Here is an 8,931-nt window from a genome sequence, read left to right as displayed (position 1 = left end):
TGACTAATAAGAACCTGCAGTATAAAACAAACAAACAAACAAAAAACAACTAATGCTAAGCTTTCTTTGGGTTATTTGTATGGAAATATGTTAATATAAATGTTTCAGACATCACATGAAATTTCTAAAAATCTTATATGTTCTCGTATAATGTTATAAGTCATAATTCTAGTTATTACTTTAAAATGTATATCTCAGAAATTAAAAAAAAGAACCTGCTGTATAAAAAAATAAATAAAATTCAAAAAAAAGAAAAACCACAGGGAGATATCAGCTCACACCTGTCAGGATGGCTATTATCAAAATAACAAAAGACAACAAATGTTGGCAAGGATGTGGAGAAATTTTTAACACTTGCAGCCACCATTTTATGGAGATATGGTTATATTTTATGGAGATACCTCAAAAAATTAAAAATAGACCTACCATATATCCTAGCAACCCCACTTCTGGGTATTTATCCAAAAAAATTGAAATCAGGATCTCAAAGAGCTATTAGTACTTCCAGGTTAGCAGCACTATTCACTGTAGCTAAGATATGGAAACAACCTAAACGTCCACTGACAGATGAAAGGATAAAGAAAACGAGGTCGGAATTCCCTGGCGGCGCAGTGGTTGGGAATCTGCCTGCCAATGCAGGGGACACGAGTTCGATACCTGGTCCCGGAAGATCACACATGCCGCGGAGCAGCTAAGCCCATGCGCCACAACTACTGAAGCCCACGTGCCTAGAGCCCGGGCTCACAATAAGAGAAGCCACTGCAATGAGCAGTCCGCGCACCGCAACAAAGAGTAGCCCCCGCTCGCTGCAAGTAGAGAGAAAGCCTGCACACAGCAAGACCCAACGCAGACAAAAATAAATAAATAAATAAATTTATTTTTTTAAAGAAAGAAAATGTGGTATATACATACAATTGAATTCAGCCTTAAAAAAGAAGGAAATTCTGCAATATGTGACAACATGGAGGAACCTGGAGGACATTATGCAAAGTAAAATAAGCCAGTCACAGAAGACAAATACTGCATGAATCCACTTATATAAGGGATCTACAATAATCAAATTAATAGAATCAAAGAATAGAATGGTGGTTGCCAGGGACTGGGAAGAAGGAGAATTACTAATCAATGGGCATAAAGTCTAATTAAACAAGATGAATAAGCTCTAGAGATCTGCTGTTCAACACTGGCTATAGTCAACAAGAATGTTTCGTAATGTTTTGTTAAGAGGGTATATCTCATATTAAATAGTCTTACCACAATAAGAGAAAACAAAACAAACAAAAAAGAAGTAGTCATTGAACTTGTCATTGAACTCATAGCATAAGCAGGGCATATAGGATTTGTTCTGCCCCAGAAACTCAAAAGCACACTGGTGAAGAAGATCCCAGAGACAACGATTTAAAATACAGTCACCCCTCAGTTATAGCAAGGGAATTTTGAAAATTAATAAGCACTTACTACATTATCCACACTTCCTGGCTATTTTGACCATTTTATAATGCAATAGTGTTTTGTTTCAAGTGTAAAATAATTGAAAGGAGTTTTACTCATTAATATTAGCTATAGTGAATTTTCTGCCATCTTGCCACCTTAAGAGCCATTTGGGCATGCTGGCTTATGTTGTCACAGCGGTCCAAGATCTAGTCAATTAAGTCTGAAGAAACCCAGTTAGTCATTAGGTGATTTGGAATTATAACAGTAAACAACTGGCTTTGTTGATTGCTTTGGCTGAATTGATTAAATGCCTCAGAGATATAGTAGAAACACTTCAGTTTGTGTGACAGCATTGCATTTCTGCTTTCCAGTAATTATAGTCTCTGTTGAGCCAATATTTCCAAAGGAAATGCTGTGAAATATTCTGAATTGGTGTCTCATTTTCAGTATATGATTATCTTTACTATATTTACCTGAAATAGGGAATTAGCAAAACAAAACCACAAATAAAGCAGAATAGATGAGCTTCCTGTCCCCAGCCAAAGTTCACCTGGAGAAGTTAAATATAAACACAATATTTCTATATCTGTGAGGCAATTAGAAAGTGATGTGCATTAACAGCCCACAAATGCAAATGGGCTTTCCTCCAAGTTGCTTTAGGCATTGCCTCTTGGCACATCTGTCTATAGTGATGAACTTTAAGAAAATGTCACAGGGCTTCCCTGGTCGAGCAGTGGTTGAGAGTCCGCCTGCATATGCAGGGGACACGGGTTTGTGTCCCGGTCTGGGAAGATCCCATATGCCATGGAGCGGCTGGGCCCGTGAGCCATGGCCGCTGAGCCTGCACGTCCGGAGCCTGTGCTCCGCAACGGGAGAGGCCACAACAGTGAGAGGCCCGCGTACCGCAAAAAAAAAAAAAAAAAGAAAGAAAATGTCACAGTCACTCATTCTGTGTTTCAGAGACTTAGGGCACCATTCATCTATCCATCTTGTAACGTGCATCTTAATGACTGTGGTGACCCTGAACTTGTGCTGCTCAGATATCCACTGTGATGGGCATAACTGACTGTGGCCCTCATAGCTGCCCCTCTGAATGCACCACCACATTTGTGCCAAGGTCACAATTCCCACAGGCTGCTTCCAGTCAGTGACTGAGCATGATGAAGATAGAAATGTGTTCTGTTCCTAAGAAACACAAGGCTCCTTCAATGGCTAACTTAGCTCGAGGACTTCCCTTTGGCTTGGCTGAACCTCTTTGGGAGCCACGCTGCAGTCTGAGACTCTTACCACCCAACCTTCCTACCCCTCTCCTTCCACAAGAGTCAGACCTTTGTTTCCATCTGAAAGCTCTTTCTGCCTTTTCCTGCTCTCCCTTCCTTTGTCCTTCACAGCTGTTACCCTCTCTTGCACATCTTACCCCATCTTGGCATCTACTTCTTGGAGGACGCGAACAAACAATGACCTTGATTTTTATGCTGTCACCCAAAACAAAATCAGGAAAACCTGTGGGAAAAATAATGCTGGGCCTAGTGTAAAAAAACAAACAAAACCAGAAACGAACAAATAAACAAAAAAACCCAACCAAAATCTAAAAGTTTAATAGTTTTCTTGTGAGAGCCACAAATTCTCTGTAAAACCAGTTGATATTTTCTGATGTTACTTCCTTTGTATTTTGCATGTCAAAACTATCCACAGCAGCATGTTACTATGAGAAGAAAGTCTGGCTTCTCCTGATATGCACTCTCTCTTATTCAAAGACTGATGCAGAGTTATTGAAAACTATCTTTCCTGCTTAAAAATTTTTCCCGTTAGAAAATCATTATGAAAAGTATAGAACACTATTTTTTAAAAAATTAAAATCACCAGCTAGTTCCAGCATCCAAAGATACATGATATCCAGTTACCATTTTAGTATGCTTTGGTCTGTGTTTTTTCTATGCATGTATTGTTGTCTACGTAGGTGAGATAATACTCTCTATATAAATTTAGTATCCTGCTTTTCCCCATGGTATTAAATTTTTTATGGAATACTTCTTATTTTTTTGGAATACTTTTAATGTCTCACAATATTCCATTGTACATTATCCTATGATTTACTTAACTATTATCTTACTGTCAGAATTCAGATAATTTCTAATTTTCTGGCTATTATAAACAGCCTATAATGAATATATGTGTTCATAAACTTTAGCCTACATCTTGGGATTTCTTTCCTCTGTATAGATCCCTAGAAGTCTTCCCTGGTTTCCTGATAAGCTTGCAGCTTGAGGAGAATCAACAAGTCTACTCCCCACATTCACATAACATGTTAGAAGGATACAGGCCTAGCAGTCAGAAGACTCACTGCTGGGCCTGTATCCTTCTAAAAATACCAAATCTCTTTACCTCAGAGTCCACAAGTGTAAAATCAGGGAGATGAATTAGATAATCCCTATTGTTCCATCCATATTTAGTATTTCTTAAACATTCAATTAGTGGACCTAGCTCCTATCCAGTGCCATAATTTTTCTTATACCTTTTAGGGCTGTATAGACACAAAAGTACATGAATGATAATAATGGATCTAGGGTATTACTATATTATTATCTTTATACCATAGACAACACTCCTTCATATAGGAATATAGTTGGCTCTATAACTCTGTTCTCTCCAACCCATATAACTTATAGCTATCTGTGTGTTTTTAAATTACTTTTGGCTTCTAAGTATTAAGTACTATATTATAGCTATGTGAACCTACTCACTGAGCCTTTTACTATTAACCCAAGCAAAATTAGATGTTAAAATATCACATTTGAAATTTTTCTTTTGTGTTCCCTAAATTTACATCTGGCTCCACCTTCATAAAAAAGACTGTATTGGGCTTCCCTGGCACAGTGGTTAAGAATCCGCCTGCCAATGCAGGGGACATGGTTTCGAGCCCTGGTCCAGGAAGATCCCACATGCCACGGAGCAGTTAAGCCCATGTGCCACAACTACTGAGCCTGCGCTCTAGAGCCCGCAAGCCACAACTACTGAGCCCATGTGCCACAACTACTGAAGCCCACGTGCCTAGAGCCCGTGCTCCAGAACAAAGAGAAGCCACCGCAATAAGAAGCCTCCGCACCGCAACGAAGAGTAGCCCCCACTCACTGCAACTAGAGAAAGCCCATGTGCAGCAACGAAGACCCAACACAGCCAAAAAAAGAGACTGTATTAAGTGTTTCTCTGTGCATGACCTTATGCTAGGAACTGAGTTATAAAGATGTTATTTTTGATGTCAAGGGATTTCTAATTTAAAAACCACAACACTGAGGACAAAGGAGCATCTAGCAACCAGTCTGGATCTCAGTGCCTGCCAGGTACTGAAGGCCTCTCGTGTGAGGTCAGAAAAGGGGGGCTCTGAGGAATTCTGGGTTTCAAGAGGCTGGAGCTGGTGTAGTATTGTGCTCCTCAGAGAGAAGATCTGTGGAGGAAATGGGATTCTGGAAGCTTTTCAAACTGAAGTGGTGAGGTTTGGGGTTTGCCAGAGAGAGAACATTTCAAGATCTGGGATCTAAATCAGGAAAGATTATTTTTCCTGATAAAGGTGGAAACAGAGCCATCTAATGTTTTACAGATTGAAAATATGTCAGATTCAGAATAAACAGGAATGATAGTAACTTAGGAAAGGCAGGTCTTAGCAAATGACAGTGCAAACAAGCAATGAGAGTGTGGAGGATTAAGGCTGAGCACTTGGACACACTGAAATGCTTACATGAGAAAATGCAATTACTTTCAGGTGCACTAGACCCAATTAGGTCCCCTTATTGCTTTTAATAACAGCCGCTCTTTATGAAATACAGTAGCTCTGGCGATTCGCTCATACATTGTATTGTGAGCTTTACCTGGCTCTGCCATCCATGACTGCATGAGGGGTATGGGAAAATGTTTTGTGGGAAAAATACTGCCTCTCCCCTAAATGGACCTGGGGTGGAGAGTGAAATGTAGTTTCGAGAATGCTAATATTACCAATCATCATTTAATTCTAAGCTGGGATATGTTTTCCAAGTGAGGATATTTAATAGGCTAACTGATGCCCAATGTACTGTGCCACCCATTCATGAAGTCTAGGAACTTGAAGTTCTAGCACAGAAGAAGAGCCTTAGATGCGGCTCCCCTGAAAGCAAAGTGTGAGACACAGACTGGAGTGTGGAGTTGAACTGGGAGGTGACCCCAAGGAGTGGGAGTGAGGCTGCTGAGAGAGGGAGACAGAGCAGGAGAGAGAATAATGCACAGTGACTTTTGACTTTGGAGGAGCCTGTATCTGAGGCCAGTAGAGGGAGAATTTTTACCGCCATGGACGGCAGGTACTCATCTCGCCACAGGCCCTCAGAGGGACTGTGGCCAATGTGTCCCAGGATTATCCCGCTGAAGGACAGGGAGGTGGGGGGATTCATTCACTAACTGCTCGTTCCTCATTCCCTGAAGTTTGTCCCCTGAGGCATTAACACACCCCACTTCCACATCACGTCCACGTGGACTGAGCAGACTCTGGAGAAAAGCTTCTGGACCCTCTTCCCGCGGAACATAGTCACTGGTTAGCTTCTCAGTGTCTGTCCTATAATAAACCAGTACAAACATGCCCTTCTGACTCTTCTCTCCACACTTTGCCCAAGCAGTTGTGGCATTTCTGCCTCATTTTTTGTAAGTTATTTTCATGTCCAACCAACAAGAACCCGGCCAGCAACTTATTAAGTGTCCCTGCCTGGAAGTTAAATCCTGAGTCATGGGAGGGTGCTCCCAGGTCAATAAATGCTCACTATACAATGCTCCCCCTTCACACTCCACCTCCCTCTGTCCATCACCCTCAAGATCCACTCCCACACTTGTTTCCATGTTCCTGTCAGTACATTTTAGTCCTTCCCCTAAGAAGGCTGTCTGCTCCTGCAGCAGGGACTGCTTGGGCAATGCAGAGAGCTGACCCAAATTATTAAAATCTGATGGCATCCGTGTCTTGACTACTGATAATAATGCTGCTCTGAACATTGGGGTGCATGTATCTTTTCAAATTAGAGTTTTCGTCTTTTCCAAATGTATGCCCAAGAAGTGGGAGTGCTGGGTCAATATGGTAGCTCTAAGCAACCTAAGTGTCCATCAACAGATGAATGGATAAAGAAGATGTGGTATATATATATATATATATATATATATATATATATACACACACACACACAGACACACACACACATGCAATGGAATATTACTCAGCCATAAAAAAGAATGAAATAATGCCATTTGTAGCAACATGGATGGACCTAGAGAGTATCATACAAAGTGAAGTAAGTCAGACAGAGAAAGACAAATTATCATATGATATCACTTATATGTGGAATCCAAAAAAATGATACAAATGGACTTATTTACAAAACAGAAACAGACTCACAGACATAGAAAACAAACTTATGGTTACCAAAGTAGAAAGGGAGTAGGGGAGAGATAAATTAGGAGCTTGGGATTAACAGATACACACCACTATAAATAAAACATATAAACGTCAAGGACCTACTGTATAGCACAGGGAACTATATTCAATATCTTGTAATAGCCTATAATGGAAAAGAATCTGAAAAAGAATAGATATATCTGCAGACACACATATATATATACACATATATATATGTATAACTGAATCACTTTGCTGTATACCTGAAACTAACACAACATTGTAAATCAACTATACTTCAATAAAAATAATCTGATGGCAATGATGGAAGCTGGGGTCAATCTTGATCAGGACAAGTATCATCTTACATCTGCCTCAGGTAAAGCCCTTGTGTCACCTATTGGCAAAGGGGGTGCTGCTCTTCTCTAGCAAGATAGAAGGGAATGTTTCTTCCCACTCAGAGGAATCCAGGGCTTCAAATTCTCAGGTACATCCACCTACATGCCTGATGAAGGTGAGGAGATGCAAGTCCATTAAAAAAATTTCCTTCCAACCAGACTCCTTTCTGAATGGTGCCAGTCCCATTCTTTATTCTGGTATCTCTTGGGCTCCTGGTTCCTTTCTTGGAAATAATCATCATGCTGATCTTCATTAAGGAACAGGTCCTGGTGCCTCCTGCTGCTCTCTTGGGACCAGCTAGACAATCTCTGAACAGATGTCTTTTTCTGGAAGAGCTCCTGCTGGCACCCACACTGTAGGACTTGGCTTCCGTGCCATGAAGCTCTTAAGGGGGGAGATGAGGACACAGCAACACTCATCACTGACGACCTGAGACTGTTTGATAACAGTAATAGCTGCAAGCATCATCTCAATCAAGTCACTGTAATCCCCTGCATGGGCTCCAGAAATCACTTTGGAAGTGACACTGTTGGAAATTGCTCTCTTTTGCTTCATGGTCTCTCCAAATTCAGCTTCACTCACCATAGAGGGTGGAAAGCCCAAATCTTGGCTGCAGTGGTGGATAGAGGGGCCAAAGGCCTTCATGTAAATATCTGGTGGAGGCCCCACTGTAGCATTTGGTGGGGGAGAGAAGGCTGGATCGAGGTAAAGGCTGTGGGATGACCCAGGAGAAGGTACAGCTAAATAAGGAGATAATGGAGGGGCATGAGATGCTCATGGTAGATGCCAGAAGGAAGAGGAGGGACTCCAAAGCTTGAGGAGAGAAGTGGTAGGGATGGAATTGGGACTGGGACCAGACCCATCAGGTGAAGGGCTGAAGGAGGGCAATTGAAGTTGGGCAGCACACTGAGGGACTTATCCATGTGGACGAATGAGAGTACAAGTTGCTCAGAGTGTGGCCCATCCACCAACAGAACCACTAGAATCTCGGGCATGGTCCCATGGAGCTTTTTCCACTCTTGACACTCAAATACATTCACGTTCTGAGCCCCTGCCTCAAACTGTGGCAGGTTCTGCCAGGTGGCTGACCTCACATCCACTTTTTCTCCATTAAGTACTTTTCTGGCAAGAATTTCCAACAGTTTTGCGGACAGTTTTCAGGGGCTTCCACCTCCTCAGCATACCCCCTTGGACTGGCCATTTGCTCCACTCTCTGTAAATTTCAACTCCACCACACCACAGACTCCTACGAAGTGAATAACCTGGCTCAGCTGCTTGTCTGTGGCCCAGCAGGAGAAGCTGCTCACATAGACAGCAGTTTGTCTGTTACTCAGGCCACTGTAGGTATGCAGAATTACAGGGCTTATTGGGCTTGGAGTTGACTCCTGGTGAACAGGAAGAGGTGGCTTAGTACTGCTTCTTCTATCATGTGAGGGCTGTAAGGTGGACATCAACAAATGGGATTGCTTTTCCCATAACACCCAAATTGTGATGTGGTTTCTGCCGAAGGAGGCGCGGCAACAGGGTCCTACAGTGCCCACGGAGGGATGGTACTTCTGCCCGCACGGCAAGCTGCATCTCATATGAGAAGGGATGGGGCATATAAGGTGAGACTTGGCACGTGAGAGGTAGGGTCACTGGAGACCTCTGGCTCAGCGGTGAGAGACTGAATTGGACTGAATTCTTCCTCTGTT

The 8,931-nt window shown here is 42.1% G+C and overlaps 1 pseudogene; it reads right to left on the bottom strand.

Moving 5' to 3' along the window:
* Positions 1-5,560: 5,560 nt before the first annotated feature.
* On the bottom strand, positions 5,561-8,693 carry LOC111173285 (cleavage and polyadenylation specificity factor subunit 7 pseudogene; annotated as a pseudogene).
* Between the last annotated feature and the right edge of the window lie 238 nt (positions 8,694-8,931).

This window comes from Delphinapterus leucas, chromosome 2, assembly GCF_059928025.1.
Source record: "Delphinapterus leucas isolate spDelLeu-1000000601 "Yukka" chromosome 2, BTC_Dleu_Yukka2, whole genome shotgun sequence".
Lineage (NCBI taxonomy): Eukaryota > Metazoa > Chordata > Mammalia > Artiodactyla > Monodontidae > Delphinapterus > Delphinapterus leucas.
This window is presented reverse-complemented; position numbering and strand designations above follow the sequence as displayed.